The 23,554-nt window shown below is 29.6% G+C and overlaps 1 protein-coding gene across 3 annotated transcripts in view; it reads left to right on the plus strand.

Moving 5' to 3' along the window:
• The window catches only part of Rab26 (RAS oncogene family member Rab26), a 164,452-nt gene that overhangs the window by 27,555 nt on the left and 113,343 nt on the right, over positions 1–23,554 (plus strand). For all 3 annotated transcript variants that reach the window (XM_035092595.1, XM_035092594.1, XM_035092593.1), the window contains one exon: positions 3,155–3,351. The gene's annotated coding sequence lies outside the window, so the exon portion shown is untranslated. The remainder of the gene's footprint in view (positions 1–3,154; positions 3,352–23,554) is intronic.

Here is a 23,554-nt window from a genome sequence, read left to right on the forward strand (position 1 = left end):
TCTAAGGAAATGGGGCGAAAATCAATTTCTAAAGATTTTTTATATTTTAGAAAATTTCGTGTAGTATTTCTATGAGCTCGCTCTCTTAAATAGTTCAATGTATTTGTTTCACTTAAAACTATAATACCCCAATTGAACAAATCATCAAGTATGAAACGCTTACGGTAGCCTATAACATTTGTCATGCCTGGATAGGTATGTTTGCTTATGTAGAATTTAGTCGAAGAGTCATTGCGGATGATTTTCCACATGAAAGATATTTTACTGGCCACACAGACTGAATTAGGATCATCTTCAACCTTCTTTATACATTTTTCACTATGATCCATTGAAATAGTTTTTCTAGCTAATTGATCATCATGCATTAATTCTGGTATATTACATTGTAACACATAAATCTTATTGACTTTTGAACTTCTTAAATCTTCAAGTGTATCAATGTTATCTAATGAAACAGGAACTGTCAAAAATTTAGCTAAATTTCCACTGAAGGTTGTATGAATTATCAAGAAGTACATTAATATCATCATAAAAAAAATCTTTAATGCTAATGTATTAATAGGAACTAAAATTTCCGTGTTTGTTAGAAGTCGTAAAATGTCAAAAGCCGCTGCTGATATCTTTTTAGTTTTCATCCATATCACAATAAACGTTACTATCATAATTATGAACAATGATATCAAAGTCCATAATCCATAGAAAGAAGCAATTTTTTCTAGAGGAGAACTAAGTCCTTTATCTTGGGATAATATTGAACATGAATCATGCGATAGTGGATAAGAAATTTCCATTATTTTCGAATTTTCATACAGTACCATTTCGGTTAAATATATATCAACATTCGCCATTATCATTTCACTGACAAAGCGGTATGGATCGAAAGTCGGTGGAACGGGTACTACAAAATAATCATATTTTATGTTGAGTAACTTTTGTAAATTTTGTACTTTGTCTGAAATGTATTTTGGTGGCATGTCTTCGAATCTTCCTTTGTAATAAACCCTCTTTTGTTTGATTAGTTCATTTTTAGTCAAATATTCGATCAATCCAAATGAAAATTGATTATATTTCCTTGGATTTGTTCGTTCAAAATCAAATCCTCTGCAAATTTTATCTGAATAAAAAAAAGTAAAATTAATTCTGATCGAAAGATATTAATTTAAGTGAATACCTTCTCTGAATTGACGATAATAAACGGCTCCAATAATTTCATTTGTCGGTGAGACCATTTGTTGAGTCAATCGCCAACGAGATGGCTTATTATCTCCATAATTATCAGCAGTAAAAATAAATGGCATTTTATGTGCCACACAGAGAAAGTATGTTTTAAGAATAAATATCGAATTCATTATGTCAAAAATGTCATTAATGTCGAAACATTCAACTTGAGGATTAGGTAGAATAATTGCGGTGCAATTTTTAATACAAAAGCTTCGTTCACTCAGTACCTTATGGAGACTGATTACTAAATTCCTTTTTATATCACCGACAGTACTTAATACTACAATAAATCCATCAATACTAATGGGATTTTTTATATGATATTTATTATCAAACGGTTGTGTTTTTAGTGAATAAAATGTAATTGGAAGCTCGGCCGCTAACGAGGCAATCGCAGTAGACAAAGTTTCACTGTTGTCTTCAATAACAGTACTTTTAAGTCCTAGGTCGCATTTTTGGAGTATATTAGCCTAAAATTAGTTTCCATATACAGACTATGGAAAATTTTTTGAGCACACAGGGAGAAAGAAATTTGTGAAATAGATAAAGAAAAGTTTACTCTAAAAGAGAATTATTATATTCATTCTTCATTCTATCAACCACAAGCTCTATACACAAGTTTAGTACTCAAACTTTTGCCCATATGGACATTTCAGCGCTTATCAAAATCTAAGGATTATTGGAATGTCATAGATTGAGAATCAAAGCTTGTCAAACAATAAAATTTATCATGTGTTAGCCGATTATTGTAAGCTAAACGATTTACGTTGATAAATAATTAAAAATATCTCTTACAATTTTCAGATCTGAAGTTGGTATCAGTTGAACATTTGCAAATCTCTTTCTCTTTGTCTAAAATAAAATAATCATGATTCACTTGAAAGACTTACCAATGCATTGTTTAACATATCAATTCCCTTTAATGTTCTACCAACTTTGATGGCCGAATTGTCACTCAATAATAATTGATCACTTAAAATACAAAAGAACAACAGCTCATAATAATATTTAGACATTTTTCTCATCAATTCGTTATTCGATTTGTTCAGGTTGACATTCCATGCACATCTAAATTCATAAACTTTTATAGTATTATAATATAAACGATTATTCTATTATCTAGCAGGGAAAATATAACAATAATGTGCAAAAATTATTATAATTTGTTAGTATACTGTTTCTTTACCTCTGATATAACGTGAAAAAATTGAATTGATAGAAAATAATTGGTGTGATTGATATCAACGTAGAAGCTGAACATGTTATTTCTCCAACGATATATGAACATAATTATACATGTGTAATGTAATTGGAATATTTTTGTTTCATTTATCAATCCATAATTTAAATAATTGTGATTTATTTGTAAAAAATGAAATAATTTTAATATTGAATGCCATAAACAAACAATACAGTTTCAGTTATCAACTGCCCAACGTTCTACAACGTTTGAAATTCTATTAAAAAAATTCTAGAATTAACTTACAGCATTTCATGTTGGAAATACTTTCCAGCTTTATTTTTCCTCCGTTTTATCGCTGCAATTTGTTTGAATAATTTTATCTACTATAGCCATGAACAGAATTTATTGACAAATTAATTTACTTTATACTTTTTATTTTTATCATTAATTTTTGATAAAATCTATAAAGGGCAGCGTATCAAAGTTTACATATACAATTTAAAATACTTCTATTTATCTTTTAGATATAAAAAATAAGATCTTTAACAATTTAGTTACTTAATAAATTGTCTAGTATTTTTTATCTTTTGCTAATTATTTTTGAGCTTTTGTTGTATTACTACTCTATTATTATAAATGATGAATTTATAAAAGATTTTTTAATCGTCAAATTTCAGTTGATCAAAACAAGTTTACAAGAAGTCAAACGAGTGTATGAACTACAATTAATTGTACAATTTTTTTTAACAGTGACAGCAGGCGGTCTAGTTGACGCACCAAAAGACACAATGAACGGAGAGAGTCTCTTTAGACGAATTGTCCATAGTAAATATGATGGCTGAGGGACCACCGGAAGCGACCCATCACTACCCTACGCTTATGACTTCCGTTCTCGTGACTGACTTCTGTCTCTCAGCTCCAGAGAACCCGTTTATTTCTTTCTATCGGTGAGTGAACAGCTAGCTAACAATTATATATGTCTATATTGATGATTGAGACTGGTAAATTATTTTTCGCGGTCGCTTTATTGGGTCTATGACTCTTGGAACGTCTCCAGGTGATTCCATTCGTCTTCCGGGAAGTCGCGGGCAAGGGGAAAATACTAAGCCTCTAATTTTGGACACAGTTCGCGGCGTCTCCAGGAATAATAAAGATATTCTCGTTCGAAATTTAATGTCGGTCTTTAATCTAACATCTTCCACCTCATGAACGAACATTCTTTAGCGTCAAAATGGCGTGGAAATTTGGTGGAGATTTATTTTATTATTATTTCATTTAACTTATTTGACTGCAGCTTTAAAATTTATTTTTATAGCCGGTATAATGTTATTCAGTACAACTTTTGTAACAAACCTGAAGCTTTTTATTATTCGCAAGAATTGATTATTAGATATATATAAAATTCGCTTTAATAATATAGAAGACTGATGGTAATATTAAAAGATCATTATTTATAAATTTAAAAATACATCATTTATTCTAATAATCATACAGAATTGTTTATGCAGTGACGTTGATTATTCCTTGACCAAGTTTCAATCACTTGTTGCATTGAATGATTGATAAAACTTCAATGCATCAAAAATCATTCATGCATATGATGAAAGGTTAACTTTTTAAATGAATTCCATTTTTGGAGTAACTTTTTATTAAAATTATAGCTTGTTTTAAATGAAAAATATGAGCTAATAATTTTATTAAAAGCATCATTGCTTTCATAAATTTTTATTTTTTATTCTAATGAATCCAATGATAATCCTGTGAATTATCCAGAATTATTAAATTCTGTTCAAACTCAACATATGAATCAAATACGCTCATTGAATTTAATTTAATAATTGACGCTTCATGTGTAACGAAAATGGAATAATGATGAGAAAATCGATGAGAACTGTACGTTTGTTAAATCAACTGTAAAAACAGAGTATAAACTGATATTTGGAAGAGAGTGAAAAGAAGAGGAGTAGATTTGTCAAAATCTGTATCCTGATAACATCACTTGATGATCCATTATTGATGAAAGTTATTAGTCGTAAATTTGACCAAATGAAATAACAAAATAATCTTTTACTCCTTTTTTTAGCATTTTGGAAGGATAAAATTAGTTTAAAGAATGTTCTCATATCGATCGTATTAATCTGATTGCAGATCAATGTTATGCAGACTAAATAGACTAAATTTCTTCCTTCTGCTTCAGTTAGCTTTTGTTTGCTCCAAAAAACAATACTTGAATGACGATTGTCAATGCATAGCTCAAAATTATTATCATATGAAGCTCAAATTGATGATGAAATGATTTCTGGCTATCGAAGGATAAGTCCCATGTAGAGTTTAAATATATTTTCAAACAGTTTCTTCAAATATTAGAGTAATTATTTAAAAAATCAATTTACTACTTGTTTAAATAATTTAATTAATTATGACAGGAAAATTTATCTATTAATGTAAATAAAAATTAAATCAACTACGATTTCTCTATTAAATAATAGCCTTTTCCATTTCGATAAAATAATGAAATGTCCAGTTGTAGAATTTGATATCAGTATACTCATACAGTGAAAAAATGTGACCTCGTTTTCAACTTTTTGACAGATACATACACTTTTACAAAAATAGACTGGAAAATAGTTTGTTTTATTCGTTAGAGACCTTCAGATGAATAACGATGAAAATTTTCATTAAAACAAAAAAATGAAAAACAAATACGTTTCAGACTGAAAACAAACTTTCTCCAAGATTAAAAATAGATTCAATTTGTCGACTTGGGGTTGAAATTTATCATTATCGCCGTTTAAATATGTATACCGGATGTAGCATTTGTTTGAAAACATCAATTTATAACTCATTTAATTTGAAAAAAATCCAACAAAAAATTTTTCAAGTTCAATTTTAAGTTTAAATTACCAAGTCTGAAGTGTCAAAAGCATTCAATATCATCCAAATGACTAGATAATTATATAACAATTTTCAATTAAATGTGATCATTAATTCAATAGAATGATCTTATGTATGATAAAGTTGAAAAAGAATTAGATTTAAAGTAAGGAAATTTTGTTTAAATAAAAAAACAGCATAGGAAGATAAATTATACTGGATATTGTGAAATAATCAATGAGAATCAAAATATATCTCTAATGCATGAGGTTAAAAAACGTCTGGATAAAAACACAGTCTAGATTTTGCACATAAAGTATTTAGTTTATTGGATATATCACACGATTGCATTGAATTGGCACAAGCTATTTTCGTATCAACGTTCATGACTGCAAGATCATTTATTTGTACTGTGAGTATTGAGTGTAGAGGTCAGGATTAACATTTCTTTTTGGTTGATTTTATTAAGTATATATACTGTAGAGTTTCGGAGTGTTTTAAATACACACTTATATGCTCAATAACCCACGACGATCGATGACGTAATCAGATAAAACTTTGAATATTCATGGCATGTGCGCATGCGTCCTAAAGAGAAGCTTATTAGCATAACTCGTCGGTGTTATCCGTGAGCCATTATCGCTAAGAGAGTGACCACGACGCCGTGGCCAATTAATAACGCGGAGAAGTAAAAAAGGATTGAAAGAAGAATTGAAAAAGAAGGTCTTGAAGAGATTAGTTGATACAAAAAGCTTTCTAACTTCTCCAACCTGGAGAATCCACGATTATCTTAAAGAACCCTTTGACTCTGGTCACGATTGTAGACTAATTAACTTTCTGTGCTGATCACTGCTATCGATGAATGCGAGAACTGTTGAGTTGAAAGCGAAGGGAAGGCGTGGCCACTTCCCTCTCCGTACCCCTTTAATTCGTAATGCTTTTGATAAATCCCCAACACCCTCTTCATGTTTATCCCTTTGTGGTTTAATCATGGTCCTTATGTCATCATTAGAACTGTAATCTTTTTAAACATGTTGGAAAATCAGAGTTTATTATTGGCTTTGAATTTTCAACTATGGATTATTGATATCGAATTTACGTAATTGATCGTATTATTTTCTATCAATTCGTTTAAGACTTTGAAAAAAAATGATTTTTTTTCTTAAATCTTTCTTACAAATGGCTTATGTATTAAAATAAATATACGCAAGCATGTTTAATTGGAAAACTTATCAATTTTTAACATACGTTTCTCTTACGGTTACATGAAGAAAACAACAGAATGAAAACATAATTTTATAATGACTTGTAATCATATTTATAAAATATGTAACTCAAACATTTGTCATATTTATTTCGAAAGACAATATTATTTTTGCTTATCAAATTTCTTTGTAATCTATGCATTGAAAGTATATAAGAAAAATCCAAAGTACAGTTTGGAGTAGATTGCTGTCGTACCAATCTTTATGTCTACTCCAATTATTTGAATAGCTTTATAACCATCTCGATAGGTGCTACAACTATTTTAATCATATAGTAGCAATATTATGGATGTCAAAGGTTAGATAATTAATCTTAGGAGCACTGTATTGCTCCTGTGTCTATGAATTTTTTTTAATGTCTGTTTAGAATGACTGATAAGCTAGCGCTTTTTACTTTGATAATTAAAAATTATAAAACAATACCAATGATGTTCTCGAATAAGATGAGCTGAAAAAAATAAGTTCAATTCAATTAAATATTTAATAGAAATAACAATTAACCATCCATTTTTAGGTAAAAAGTTACAATGTTGTGAATAATGAATATGAAGCGATTATATAAATGAAAACAAAATTCAAAAAGCATCGATTCTGAGTCATTAATACAATCATTTTACACTAGAGACTTTATAAAATTTAATTTTTTAATAACTGAAAAATAATTATTATGTTATTGATCAATAAAATTGAGTGAGTTTCATATTCAAAAAGAAAATTCATTACACTAGAAAACATTATTTAAGTAATCATGCTCATAGTCATGACATTAATTACTTTTTTCAAAAAGCATTGCATTTTAATAGTTAATGCTTTTTTGTCTAAATAGCTAGTATTTTTTCTAACGAATCTTTATTCATTCAACCGAATGCTTGTATTAAGTAAATATCAAGTGCAAGATAACATTCAGTGAATAAAAAAAAATTTCTGAGAAAGCTTTCTAAAATTATGACGTTCAAGATAATTATGATATCGTGCAAAGCGTTGTAGAATTTTTTTTTATAATTCTACTACATTTTTTATTTCTAACTCAAAATTAAAAAATATTTTCATAACATAATCTTTTAATTAAAATAATATTAATATTCAAGTTTAATGGCTGTGAAAAAAAGGAAATTTTACTTTACAACTTGGAAATAATTTATTTAATGTTAAATTATTTTTGAAATATTTTCAAATAATAGATTTAATTTATTCTGAAATGTTACCATCATTCATCATGTTAGCCAGACACGGGATGTAAAAAAAATATCATAATGTGTGTGTAAACAATAGTAGTTCAGAAGAGATTGAAAGGATAAAATTCCGGTCGAATATCCTGAAGTCTTTCAAGCATGTGCTGTCCACATGTTTTGCAGTCATATTATTGACTCTTTATTCGTTCATTCATCTTCAAGTCCGTATCCTATTCGATTAGACTTTGAACTTCTATGCACTTATGTAACTTCATTGTACAATAAAATTTCTTTATGCTTTTTTACTTCTTGATAAACTGCAAAGAATTTTGATGGCTATAATAAAAGTACATCAAAGTTATAGCCATAATAGTAATCGATGAAAAATAGTTCTTTGAAGACTTTGTAAACAACGTCAATATTAAAAGCACACTAAAACATTCAACAGGTAAGAAGCCATAATTATCGAACGAATATTTATAGAAAAACTGTCATAGGTCTACTACAATTTGCTTGCAAAAATCGATAAGATCAAGCTATTACTTTGCTTTTATGTTTTGTGTTGAATGTTTGAAAAATTCTCGATCTATCGACAGAACTAAAATTGCAGAAAATTTTATTTGACATGGTAGAGTTGTCTTTATTTTTCTTTTGTAGCTAGTAATAATGACCTCATCTCTTCTCCTTCACCAGTAATAAATTTTTTTGCAGTGTTTATTTATATACATTCTCTAGAAATAGTTGGGTTGAAACTTGTCATCTGTTATAGCAAATCTTAAAATTTAATTTTGATCAAACATCTTGCTCATTAATAGAATTGTGAAGTCTTGCTTCTCAACAGATGATGATTTCATCAACAATCATAATTACAAACATAAATTACTATCATACATGAGTCCATGTGCATGAATATTTCTTTAGAACAATTTTCCAATTGGTTCTTTGGTTTAAATCAACCATCATTTCCAAGAAAACATTTCATCGAAGAGTTTGATAATAAATTTCTTCCTAAAATCAACAACAATAAAACAATGATCAAGATTAGACTGTCAACTACTTTTATAGTCTTTAAACAATGATGATAATCAAACTATAATGAGTAATTTTATCATATTGTCACCATTCTCAAACCAACCAAGATCAATATTTTTAGATAAGACGTACTTTTGAAGTATTTCAATATCACATGATGTTTAGATTTCCATATTGATGCAATTCACCCTCTATCAAACGTAACTAAAAATCCAATTTCACGGTATGAAAAATTTTCCTCCATCGCTCCTAGGAAAGCCAAGCAATCATCTTTCCCCAAGTAAAATCTCCGGAGGTTTGTTCAATCAGATAAGATTCTTCAAAAAATGGGTTAATATAATTCAGCGATTAGTTAGTAATTGAAGTTAATGAGTAGGTGTGTATAAATCAATAAGTTTGTTATTAAAGAATACACGGGAGTGTTTAAAAGTTATAAGTATAGAAAAAGAGGCAGGTGGAGCTATTTGGAGAACAGCCCACTTGGGTCAGCCGAAGACTTGAAGTTTTCGTTTTTCTTCTTTCTACTACTTTTGGGTTTATCTTCTTTATTTTTTGGTGTTGGTCCTTGTCTCTCATGTGGTCTTGAGTTGGTGAGTGGCACAAAGTTGGCAACATTGGTTGTATCGGTGGTTTCTTTTGGGCAAAGGAACTAAGCTAAAGGAACAAGCCGTAGCCATCTGGTCTCATCCTCAAGCGTGCAGGCAGCTGCCGGTGCGATCATCCGACAGTCTTTCTCGCAACGCCTTTTGGGCCCTTAAGGAATGGCATCAACGACATACAGAGGGATTAAAAACTTCAGGGGGAAACCCGAGGAGCTGGACCTGGCTGCAATCGTTCCGCTTCTTTTCCCTCACCGATTATATTGCTCTGAATATACCTGTTCTTTACATTCCACCATGTACTTTATTTTATTCCATTTTATATTTTACCTCCAACCGTTTCTATATATTATCATAGTCTACAAAGAAACATTTCATTCGTTGCTCGACCTCGACAACCATTTTGTGAGACTTGTTATCAATTGTAGCGAGTGTTGCATGTCGACGTGCTTTCCTTTGAGATAACACTCTTGAACGTTTGTAATCGTCGATTTCTACATTACAATCATATATACACCACTATCATGCACATGTATGAAATATGTACATTATTAACACACGTTTGCTTATCGACTAAATCAAGGACATCAGAGTTTATTTCCACTACTCACAAAAATATTCTTTATACTCTGATAATAGTTGCCTTATTTCATTATATGTGCTATCTCTTTTATCATTTAACTAACCAAATCATGTTGGATAAAAAAACTAATTCGCACTTCAATAAAATGCTTTATAAAATTCAGACTTCAATTCATTTACAATCATGAACAAACTTGATTGATATTCAATTACATTTTTAGTTATAAAATTTATTAATATTCATTTTCTTTCAAGTATTTATACTTAATTTCTTGACTTATAATTTTATTTTTAAATGTAAAAACAAAAGAAGTCTCTCTAGGTTAATTATTTAGACAAAAAGGAAATTTTTATCGCAGTTTCAACATCACAAAAGTTCTTGAAAAAGTACTTTAAAGTGAATGCTTATCGGCAATCTGTTCTCTTACGCAGTATTTTCGTTACTATATAGAGGCAACAGGTGGTGGTGGTGATGGCAGGACCTTTGAAAAAGTTCTCCGACTCAACTAATTCGAGGTTCATTATCTCATTAGACTAATTTTATTTATTACGCGTCTTGAAACAAATGAGATTCAGAGATCTATTTTATCTGCAAAAAGAAAAAATATGCTGAAAGTAATTTATGAAGAGAACAAATGTATTATTGAGAAGGCTTGAAGATGAGAAATAAAAATTGGAGTATAATAGAATCGGTGAGTTTCACGAGTACATATTTATTTAAACTGCGCAGTCCAGCCAATCGGCTTTTCCATCGTGGCACGTACCTGCCACGAAAATTACGTCTCTCGTGGTCGGTCGATCAGTATCTATAGCCTGGCGCGGCCTTGCTCGAGTCTATTACACTCGTGTGTCGTAGGTAGTGGGGATGCAACAAGCGAGAAGTAAGCGACAAGGATAAAATGCAATACCGAATGTTGTCGAGTGAGATGGAATGATATTTTGACGAAGAGGAATGTGCGAAAGAGAAAGAAAAGCGATCTGTGGTGGCACGTGCCTCTGTTCTGTCGTTATGTAGTATATATATATATCCCGAAATCCCAGCTGAATTCCTAATGACCAAGTATTATCATGTGCATTGTAGCACTCGGTGTTTCGAGGACAAGTGTCTGCGGTCTCTGATCACGTGGGCGTCACGTGTGTGCTCAGAACTAGAATCGATTCAGTCAGTTCACGATATACTTCATGATGCGAAAAACATTTATTTAATCGCAATGCTCGATCTAACTCTTATATTGGAAGATAAAAAAGACTTTTGGTGATAATGGTGGCAATCAATTTAACCTGGGTCTGTTAGTATGAAAAAAAATGACAGATTATTTGGGAATTTACCAAAAGATTTATTTGTCAAATTTATATATTTAATTAAGAAAATATAATTCAACTTTTCGTTTTGAACAAATTTTAAATGAAAAACTTTGCAGATGATTTTATATAATGACCGGAGCAACTCTACTCCATTTTGCACCGTCATCCCTATTATTATTGTACGTCAGTAAATATTATTACTTCGCTGAGAGAAATATATAGTTGCATTAAGTATTATTAGTTCGAAAAGGATTCAACTGTTATCTGTCGAATTAGAAATTAACACAGAATTATAAATCCAAGATTTTAATAAATAAAAACATTTCTGTGCATATAGAATTATTTTTAATGTATTTTCTTTTATCTATTATAGCTACATTAGAATGTTTTAAAATAATTAATTTCCTTTTTGAAAATTTAATTAATATAAATATTAAAAAAATCTATTACTCTTTATCTTTAGCAGAACAAAATATTATCGAGATTGAATAACATAATAGTGAAAATAAACAGTACCCTCATACCGAAGTCTCTTAAAGCATTAAAGTTCACAGGTAATCCAAAATTTAAATTATGATCATAATATTTACCTTACTGATGACACAGCAATAAATCAAACTGCCACATATTATTTATAAACCTCTTATTGATGAATACCTGACAGTCATTAGCTTAATACCATCAAGTTAACAGTCGTAATAATTCGGACTTAAATGCTACATAAAAAGTTATTGAGTATATTCCATAAAGTTTACGACTGGTTCAATAATCCTAGTATAGGTAGTAGGACCCAAGATATTTGTTGGATTTATGAAATAAATACTGCACGTGTCCAGTATTTTGCAGGTATCGGGTATATTTCAACAAAAGCTTATTGTTAGGAAGCTAGGTAGGACGCATGCTGAAATGCCATACCTTCCGACACAAAATCATACTTTACGACGTGACCTGTAGCATGGATACAGGAATAAAAGTGAAAGAATCATAATTGCAGGGTAATTTCAGGTAAGAGCAACCTCACTTTTAACCGAAACAATCATTCATTATCACTGTTTTCGGTCCTAATAATCGAGAAAATTAGGATACCCGTAATAAATACAAATGAATTATTTATTACTGCATTCTCTTTTGTGGTTACGCACAAAAACATTTTTTTTTCATTTATTTAGAGTAGCAATTTTTAGAAGTACATTAACTTCTTAACTGCTCAGATTAACTTTAAGATTTTAGATTTTATTGTACTGTAAAACTATGAACAAGTATTTTTTTTTATTTATTGCTTTTGAAGTTAATACTTTAATGTAGGTATTGAAAAATATAATAGTTGGCTTCTCGAACGAAATAGGTCACTGAAGAAAAATTATAAACTGTTCTTTTTTCACATAAAAGAGATATTTTATATTAATAAAAAAATTTATTATTAAAAACCTACAGATTTATCTTGGAGCTGAGGTTTCCGAACATATGCTTTTCATATTTTACATGTTCTTTCAGCATATTCAGATCAATTGATTAGATATAATGCATGAATTCGAGTGAAATTCGATCTGAATACCCAATCTCATTTTTTTAGTTGAAATATGGCGAGTTCCCCTTTTTTTCACCGGAAAAGGATGTTCTCTTGAATGAAAAGTTTTCATTGTAATTATAATAGCCATTATATTAAATAATTAAAATAATTCTTACTTCAATTATTTATTATTATTACTGCATTCCAAAAATACCTGAACGTAGCTATAATTTATTACCTGCAGATAAAGAATCGATGATTTCATTATTATTATAAATTAAATAATAATGAAAAAATTGTTAGATTTTTTGTCAAGTTTTTAATAAAGCTCCATTTATTCAAGTCATGTCGCGAAATTGTAGATTGCAAATATTTTAAAACGTCTCTTGAATGATGCTGAGAGAGTGAGACCAGTTGGGTAGGTTTTTACGTTGACTCCTTTCCGATGAACTTGCTCTTCTTTTTCTTGTGTCTCTCCCTTGCATTCGTTGACATTAATCTCACTCGATTGTTCCCCTGTTCGGAAGCTTCTCGATGCTATTCTGGTGGATTTGATTTCTCAAGGTGTCTAGACCTACTCTCTAGGATCCCTCGACCTGAAAAACATTTACGTATATATAGATATAATTTTATATTATGTACTGTACATAATACATATGTGATGGCGCGCACGCGACGGGCTTAGAAGCCGATTGAAAGACGAATGGCGTAGCATAAGAAAGAGATAGAAACATATTATGCTCACCTTATATTATACATATACCTACCTACCTATATAACATAACGACTGACAAGCTGCGAGCGTCGACGGCGCGTGTCACGGGGGGCAGCTGGCAACCTCGTAGTCATTGTGCCATGGATAAAAAAAGGAAACGAGGAAACGGTCCCCTGGGAGGGCGCATAATGGACAGAAATGGTCAAATTATAGAGAGATATTTTAGTCGTGTCGTATCGTCAACTTTATATGACGAACTATTTTTTCTCTTTAGCTTTACTCTACCATTGCTTGAAATTTTTCTAAATATTTTATAACTCGGTCGATAATATTTCATGACACTTTTCAGAAGCATTATTATTTTTTAATTGAATTTTATGAATTATAAATGTTGTCATATTCTATGTTGAATGTAAAGGGATGGAGGTATAGTTGTGGGGCAAATGGAAATGATAAATCCTAAACTATTATCCGCGTGAAAAGTATTGGCCCCTCACTTTAAAAAGGTCTAGAAGAATAACTAATAACCCAATTGAGTTGTGCTAGAAATAAATTGAAAGGTAAACCGATTCTACGATTTCTGGATATATTTATACTTGATCAGTTTATAACTTCGTGAGTTATGGAATTTTTAAAGCTATAAAACAGTTTTTTTGCAATTAATTTTTAAAAAAGAAAGTTAGAACGACTGTAGTAATGTTAATAATTTATTGATTGAGTTGTCGATTTTTCTGAAATTAGCTATAACGTTTCCAAACGATATCACGTTAAAAAAATGAAATTTTTTATTAAATAATAAAGCAATTATTATAAAAAATGCCGAGAGACTATCTTAGCATAGGCAATGATATTAAAAAAAAAATATTTAAAATATAATTTATTAATGGTATTTAATATGTAACACATATTAAATGAATGACTTGCATCCATATGTGACTCATCTCGGATTTGCAGTGAGAGGAGTACCTGCAGTGCAGAGTAATTGTGGTGCACTGTAAAGAAAAGTTAATTTACCTTTAAAGATAGTTTAATTTATCCTTCTACTTCGTAAAAATCCATATCTTACAGGAGAAGTTTAACTTCATTTTTCTCTTCAATTTATATATTGGCAGCTAATAATTCTAGGTTAATCTATCAGTTTATTTTTATTAATTATTATGATTGAATCTTTAATTATTTAAACCTTTTGTTAGACGTTGTTACCTGATATGTAATTAACTTATTGGAATTTCATATAAAATTTTTCGTTCTATTCATTACACAAGCAAGATTGTACCATGATGGAGCCAAAATGGCGCGCGTCCAATTAGCATGCATAAGTTCACTAGAGAAGCGAGTATTAATTTTATCAGCAGCAGCTTTTTAGTTAATTTAATAGCGTATGCTTCCATAAAAATTGATTAAACTTTTTTATATTGAGATCCAACTGAATCGATAAAGCTTGGGATAATTTATGAGAATGGATAAATGCACCCAGTGTTTAAAGAGGTAGTGCCAAAATATTTGTTAAAAATTCATCAAAATAATCCCAAATGGATGTCTCGCACTCAAGCGATGTGTCACGCGTATTAGTAAAAGTATGCAGAACACAGAGAAAGTAATTCAAGGGTTCACCCTCGATCCTTTTATCCGCTTCTCTATACGAGGGTGAGCTCCACCCTCATGCCTGGACCAAACTAATCTAACGAATACGAGGTTCTCACCGCAAATATTTATCATTCTGAGTTAGAACTCTCTCATCTCGCTTTCATCACCATATCACAATTTCTTTTTTTCTAATATTTCAACCGCCATAGTGGTTATTGTACACAATATATTATGTTACACACACCAGATGCAAAACCTTGAGTTTTTTGTCATCAAGAAGTATACACCTCAAGATATATTTTAATTATTCTCACTCAAGATAACAAGTCTAGTGCATTTAAAGCAGAAAATAGGTGTCGAGCAGCTGTTGAGTAAAAGAAAACTCACCCTAAAAATACCACGGAACCGCATAGATGATGAAGCAAATTTTAGGCTCGTTTTAGTTATTTTTTATCTTCCAAGATTTTAACATCGGTCGTCAATTTGTTCGACACGTGCTACTAGTAATTTGTCTTATTCACTTTTTTTCTGTACATCTTAATTCTTTAATACCTTGGAATCTTAAAATGGATTTTAATATGTTACGAACGATTGCGTAATCAGAGCTGGATAAATGGATCTGAACCAGCTGTGAGAGAATTCGATTTCTTTGAATTCACTTAAACACCCTTTCTTGGTAGTTATAAGTGATAATTTTTATTAAAAAATTGTAATTCTATTCTTTTTAGGAGAAATAAATGTTTATATTTGAAATATTATGTTAAAGAACATTTTAACATCAATTGGTATCAACGAAAATCTCGGACTTTTCAAGTTTGTTTAAAAATATTGAGAATTTTTTCAAACTAATTGTGCACACGTATTCAATAATTAAGCATCTAAATGTTTAAAATTCATCTACAAAACTGTTTCAGTTCATTTATGGTATTTAGAATTGTAAACACTTTAAATGTTCAGTTGTTAAACACTTGAATTTGCTTTTGCATTAGTGAAGTTTCGTCTTACTTCAATCAAAGTTTATGTCTTAATTCATTCGCAAGTTATCGTCTACGAAATACTTGTTTGAGTTCCCAAAGGTAATCACACACATATATCTGAGTAGACATTTTCGTTAGGTACATCTGAAGACCATTGAACTTCTAATGATGAAATCACTACCTAATTACAGTCTTATATGGACCTAGATTGTTTGGAATGATAATAATAGCACTACTGATTCAAGCAGTGATGGTTTTATGACTGTAAATTAGTGAATATACACTGTTTTGCAGTGATTTTTATTGATTCATTTCAAAAAAGTCTACTTGAGTAAAAATCAATTTGAAACCGATTCCAATAATTTCTCTATAAATTGAGAAGTTAAAAAATAAAACGCATATGGTTTGAAAATACATTATAGACGTTTATTTATATTACTAGTGCATTTATACCACAATATAACTGTCAAAATTTCACAGTCATTGACCACAATGCAGTCATTGTGAAAATGATAGTGCGCATGCTACAATAATCAAACCAATAAGTGTTTATTCTGGAACGTTTTGGAGTGAAAATTAGTCCAATAGTTTGTGAAGACCAAGACCCTTTGAATAAAGAGAACTGCTATAGCATTAGGGTAGATTATGTTCTTCATAAAGTAAATTTGTTCTTTATTAAACCTAACTTTGCCTTGCATGTAGTAAATTTAAGCTTAAAAGTAAAAAGCATGTATACTATTTAGGTACTATAGGATACATATTATTGTGTCTATAAAAGTATAATTATGTATTCTTATGACAGATATGTGTAGAATTGAATTCAATATTATTATACATTACAAAAAAAAAATTATCTTTTGATGTGTATTTAAAATAATGTTTGCAGTTGTACAGATAGTAAAACACAATCTTTTTAGTGGGCGTTGTTACCCTCATCTACCTTATGTCAAAGTTACCCTCATAAATTGGGTAACATTGACACACATTAATTTTTCTGCTTTAAAGGGGACTTTTTTCATATCCGAGTTGAAACTTGTTCAGCGGGTACTACTGGATTGAAATAACTCATGTGGAAATTTGATTTTTAAGATTTTGTGGAAATACATATAAGATATTTATATATATTCCAAACTCAATTGATTGGAAATTTTTATCTAATTCACTGTCTTATAAAAAAGTTACGAAAATAAATTTAACTCGATAAATAAATTTTTTGTTGTTGATTTTAAAAAAACGAAATAATGAATTTATTAATGCATTACCATAGCTGCAATCGTTTTTAACCATAATATTCCCACAGTAAATTCTTCTGTTCCATTTTAACCCGCTTGAATTTACATTTAAACATGTTAAATTGTGTAGACATATTTTACATGTTACAAGTATTTTTGTTTTTAATACATTCTTGTGTATTATTAACATGCAAAGAATGTCATACATGCAATTTTTGTTACCTTTTTTCTATGTTGAAGATACGTATGATAAGATGTAATGGTTTAATATTACCCTTCTGGCACAGCATTTTTATTCCACCTAAACCTCTTCTTCCAAATCCTTTTAATTATTTAGAGTTCTTTATCTAACTTTTTAAGTTAATTGAATGTAATTATACATTTTTATGCCATAAAATTGTTGAATTTACAATATGCAATATCTAATATATGACTAAATGATTAACTAAAACGTATTGACTTCAATGTTTCAATAAAAGTTGACAACTTTTGTATTTGCAGCTGTTTCAGGCTTAAAATGTATGATTTACGTGCACATAATTATTTAAATACAGTCGTGTGCGAGTAATAACAAAATAATATGTGCTATTATCATACATTTTATTCAAGTTACATAATTTAAAAAATTCATTAATTACTGTTGATATTTTTTTTTACATTTTGTAGCGAAAATTTGTTATGAAAGATATGATAATTAATTTTTATCTTTTCATTTCCTTTGTCACTAATGACTAATAATTGGATAAGTTTTACTTACAAGGCTGGATGTATACGCCCCTAAGAAGTGTTTTTAATTACATTATCAACATTCTTTAAATAAAAAAATATCTCTCTTAAAAATTCGATATCAAAAATCATCATTTGAAGAAATTAAATGGAATCATTACTTAATTAAAATAAAATATAAAATTTAATTTATTTAGAACTTAAAAATTGAAAGCATGTCCTTCAAGATTTAGCAACTATTATGGACTGTAAATCTAAGTGTGTTATGTTAACCCGAGTTTACCTTTACACACAATGGGCACATCATTGCTCACCATAACTAGTATCGGATCAGCCATGGAAAATGACTGGACCATGACTGGATGATTATACCAATTTAGAACCCCTGCTTGGGTATTTTGTAAGCTCAAATCCATTAATATTATTGTAGAAAATGACAAGTGCACTTTTTGAATTATAGAAGTAAAAATATTTCTGTTTAACAGTGAAATTTGAATTTTTGTAAATAATTATTGAACTATGACATCATCGAATTAGCACTTAAAACTCGCACTTATAATTTTGTGTACTTACGATCAATGAAAAAACTCTCTTCATGTAAACAGTTAATGAGTGATATAACATGCTATAAATAAACTAATGTCTACAATTTTTTTTTATATTCCAGCATTGTATGATTCAATCGCCATTTCAAGCATGACTTTAACAGGAAGGTCTCCTACGTGAATTAGGTAGTTAAAATATAGGAAGGAAGAAGATGAGAAGTTTATTTATAACTTGAAAATTTAGCTTCTGAAGTTTGTTTTCAATCATTGATGACTTTGAAGTATATCAGAAACTATCAGACAATCAAGATTGAACAAGACATAGTAGCGATCAGATACTTTGATTTATTTCTTAATCACTTGGAATTATTACATTTCCAAAAATAGCAATTAAGAAACATTAAGTTGATAGTCGATAGAAATATCACTGCCAATCGTAGTGTTTTATTTCAATGCACTGAAAGTGTCACAATATGGAGTCACCCATTTCATTAACATTGTAGTTACTTTTTATGCACCATGAGGTGTTTAAAATTGTAAAACACTACAATTTCCAGTGTAATATTGAGTAATGGAATAGGCTTGGTTGCCAGTTCTTTTACTATCAACATAGTTCTTTACTTGTCCATGTAGGACATTCTTAGTAAGGTAGTATCATCCAGTGATACCCTACAACTAGATCACATGGAGTATGACTGGATGATAAGACAGCGCCAGAAATACCTTATACAGGTATCTACCAAAAAAGTACATGTTTCAGACTGCTGAAGTAAACTGTACAATGTATTGCGTTGATATTAAACAGTTAATGTTGAGTTTTTTTTATTCTTTTATTTTAGTTTTATGTTCAAGTGTTCCCACTTCTGAAAATTTGGTTTCCAAGAACAAAATAAATCAATTAAAAGAAAGTTAGTTTAATGAATCTCTTTGAAGTATTAGAAATACCTTGAAGGTTTTAGAATAAATAAATATATTATTAATATTTCTCGAAGCTGTTTTCACTCAAGATCATCAATTTTTGTCATTAACTACACGATTTGTTTCATAATCGTAAAATAAAGTACTTAAAAGTATTTAAAAGACGTATTTCAAAAATAAGCACAAACTGGTTATAAGATGCAACTTCAAATATAAATTTATTGAGAAATAAATAAAAATCTTTCTACTTAGCATCTTATAATTTTTACGTCAGATTTAATTTCAATAAAACTAATTTATTATTATTGGTTTTTAATTCCCTTCTATTACGTAAAAATACTCCTTTATCTTCAATTGAGTTTAAAACATATTGCAATTGAATCTAATGATTTAACCAAACATGTCTTTACGAAAAAGATAATTTTAACTTTGTCATATCACTTTGTCTTCATGAAATTAAAATTATCTTCATATTAAAACGTGATAGGATTAATACTTCAATACAAATGCAATCTCGTATACATCTGTATCATGCATGTTCATGAAGTTTCAAATCTATTAATAATTATTAATAATTTTATTCATTAATGTAACGATGTTATTATGTGCATACGTTGAGATAAAATCAAGCAGATTACATTCTATTTTTTAATTATCTCAGTGAAAATAAAAATCGACTTTTAATTCTTAAGTAAAAAATTAGTTTCTGTTTTAAAATATAATATAAAGCCATTAGTGAAATAAAATTGAAAAAAAAAATACTGCAGACGTGTCAGTAATTTTATTCTCTTAATTTTTCGACCTAAGTCGAGGGTCTACTTAATAAATTTGAATAGGAATTTAGATGAATACATAATTGGATTTGTCCAAACTTCCTTATTTAAGAAGATCTTTAATAGTAGATATTTATTCAATTAGTTATTATGTTTGTCATGTTTACTACTCTCATTTTATCTTAGTCTTCAACATCTATCTCGAGTTCTACTCGGTTGACTGCAAACAACCTGAAGTACCGGGGCCAAGGCCGTGGAACGTTTAGCTAAGCACGCGACGAGTTTTTGCACTGTCGGACTTGGAAAGGAAGAAATAAAGAAGGCCCAAGTCAGGTGGCAAGTCATGTCGTATCATATGAACTGATTTTAGACGATAAATAAAACTAATTCTTTCAACAACTTCATCCATCTATTATCTTATTCAAATATTTAATCCGGCTGTTGAACTTTGTGCCGCCATATAAAATATAATAGGCAATAAATTCTACATTTATTCCCTTGTTTACACATCAATAAAATAACAGGAAATCTTCATCAATGAAAAGGGATGGATTTTTATAAGCTCCTCCCTATTTAACTTGGAAAAAATATGCTTTCTTTTGACTAAATTGACTTTTATCTCAGCTTCATGAATATTGCCGTTTAGATAAAATCTTATTGAGTTTTAACTTTTCATTTATGAACATCGAGCGTTAATTAGCTCAGTTTTTATTCTACTACCAAGAAGTTAATTTTATTATGGGAATAATTTACTCCATTTCTCGTCATTTAACTGCTGAAAAAATTGATTTTTCTATTCAATATACTTGACATTATTACTAATATTTTCATGATTTGAATTAATTGTAACAATACAAATATTGAAAGTTGATTTTTGATTAAAATTGTGGGAACTATTAAGATTAGCTACCTTGTTTCCGGTGACCTTGAAATTGAAATAAGTTATGGAAATCACCATTAGAAAATATTAGTAATGATAAGATTATTTTAATCCAATTTATTTCAAAATTGACGAGTTGAGAAGTGAAAATGTGGTAATTTTATACTATCGCAGTCCTTTCATTGTTTTGGCTCTAGAAAATGTTTGTTCTATGTTTAAAATACTTGTCTAAATTTTCAATATTTTAAATAAAAAACTGATTGAAAATTTTACATTTTAAAATTCCAAAAATGAGAAAAAATGTATGTTATAACATTGTAATAATAATTTTAACATTAATATTTTTTATAATTATTATTTAAAAATTATAACACCAATTTTGGAGCATAAATATTTGTGGCATTTATCATTTAATATTAAATATTTTACAGCGAAAGTTTTTATATTTTAAGATGGACTTTAATACTGTAAGAGGGACCGCCATGCCCATCATGCTATGTAACAAATGAATGTGAGTTTCTCATTTGACCTCAACGTCCTGTTGGACGATCAATATAACAGTTAATATATTATTAATAATAACTGAATATTGTTATTTACCATTCAACGTAAAAAATAGTAACAAGAAAATATTTCAGGAAGATAATAATATATGAAATATTATTCTACTGAATTACCAGTCATTCGATGACACTACTGATTAACGAATTAGTATTAATTGTAATGGAAAATCCAGTAAAGATTCTGCTGATTCCAATTTACAGGATTGACAAATATTTATTGATCTTACTGGAATAAAAATCAATAACAATCTATTAAATTTCAGTAGACATGAAATAAATATTTAAAAACCAGAAGATTACAATATTTGTCACGTGTATTCACTTTTTAAGTACATGTAAGCAATATATAATCGTCAATTGATACCTTTTCTATTGGATATTTTCTGAGAACAACGTAATTGTTGTAGATTTACTGGAAACGATCGCGTAATTTGCGTATTAGATATATTTCAGCTTGTGCAGTTATGCAAATTAGTGAACTGTCATGCTGAAGATGGAGTGACGAAGGCATCTGTTCTCAATGTACAGCCTCTCATGCTCCTGGTCTCGTCAGTCCGGTCGGAAACCACCTCCCTGCGGCGCCTTATTGTCCCCAACTTAAAGCGCGCGAAGAGCTGTCCACGGAGAATGAGCTAAGTTTTTCTTTCTAGCAAATTCGCGCGACAAAAACTACAGTACGTTCTACACAGGTCATCATTGCTTTGAAGTCTAAAAGAGCCTCAAGCGTATCTCAAATACATTATTGTTGGTTTTACCCTTAGTCTTCCTTTTTTTCGGTCATATATTTATTCTTTGTGACTTTTCACATTGACTTGAAACTTTCCAAAAAGATTCTAAATCTAGGGATGTTTTTATTACCCTTCGAACCCTGAGACATTACTTGCGGTATGTACATAAGACTTGTAAAGTGAGAATTGATGATCCCTTTTTTAGTTATTTCCGTCGATAAAAAATTTTCTACTGAATAAGGGATTTTTTGGGTATCACGAAATTCGGTTGGAAGAATTGCTCAAGTGTTTGACATGTGGTATTTAGAGCTAAAAGTAATCCATCAAAATATTTATTGAGAAAATATCTATTTTACCATTTCTTTTATATAACTTAGTGGTGACAATTTCCGGTAATTTTTATTCTCCTGTTGTTGAGACAAAATAGATAGATAATAAAATGGAAACATTTATCCTTCTGATAATTCCAGTCATTTTTTATAATTGTTTCTGCAGAAAAATGACTTGATAATTGAAGTAACGAAGAGCTAACGTTGAAATTACTCCGAAAATAATTGATTACTGTAGAAATAATACAGTACCGTTTTAATTAATTATCTCATCAGATAGCTGTAGGCACTATTGAGATAGTCGATTGATGATATCTAGAATAGTTGTTTCGGAATATGTAAAGTAGTAAAATTTACTTTGCAAAATAGGGAATCTAACGAGGTCGCATCCCAAATTGTACTATTGTTCAGAGTAGATCATTATAAAAATACTTGCTACCAAAATTGTATAATGTTTTTAGCTCAATTTTTAAACAATACCAAAATGATCAAATCAAAATGGCTGCGAAAACTATGAAGGGTACGTACCGTACGGTATTATTCCTACAGAAATGAGTTGTTTCCAGTACGTTAGTCTCTTCTTCTTAGAAGGATTTGTAACGAGTATTCTATGTAAATATAACAGTAAAAATCAAGAGCATATTCACTTATTCATTTTTAAAAATAAAGTATTATTCGAAAAAAAATTAATTGTTTACAAAATCATTTAGCGATAGGAAATTCAAAAAGTTTTCCGAGTTCTACACTGGGAAAGAAACATTTTTAGAGCAATCTAATAAAGTACAGTTGGAATAAATAGCTATCAAGGCAATACTTATGCCTTCTTTAATTATCTGCA

Source organism: Chelonus insularis, unplaced genomic scaffold (genome assembly GCF_013357705.1).
Source record: "Chelonus insularis isolate UGA/USDA-ARS -01 unplaced genomic scaffold, ASM1335770v1 contig_94_pilon, whole genome shotgun sequence".
Classification (NCBI taxonomy): domain Eukaryota; kingdom Metazoa; phylum Arthropoda; class Insecta; order Hymenoptera; family Braconidae; genus Chelonus; species Chelonus insularis.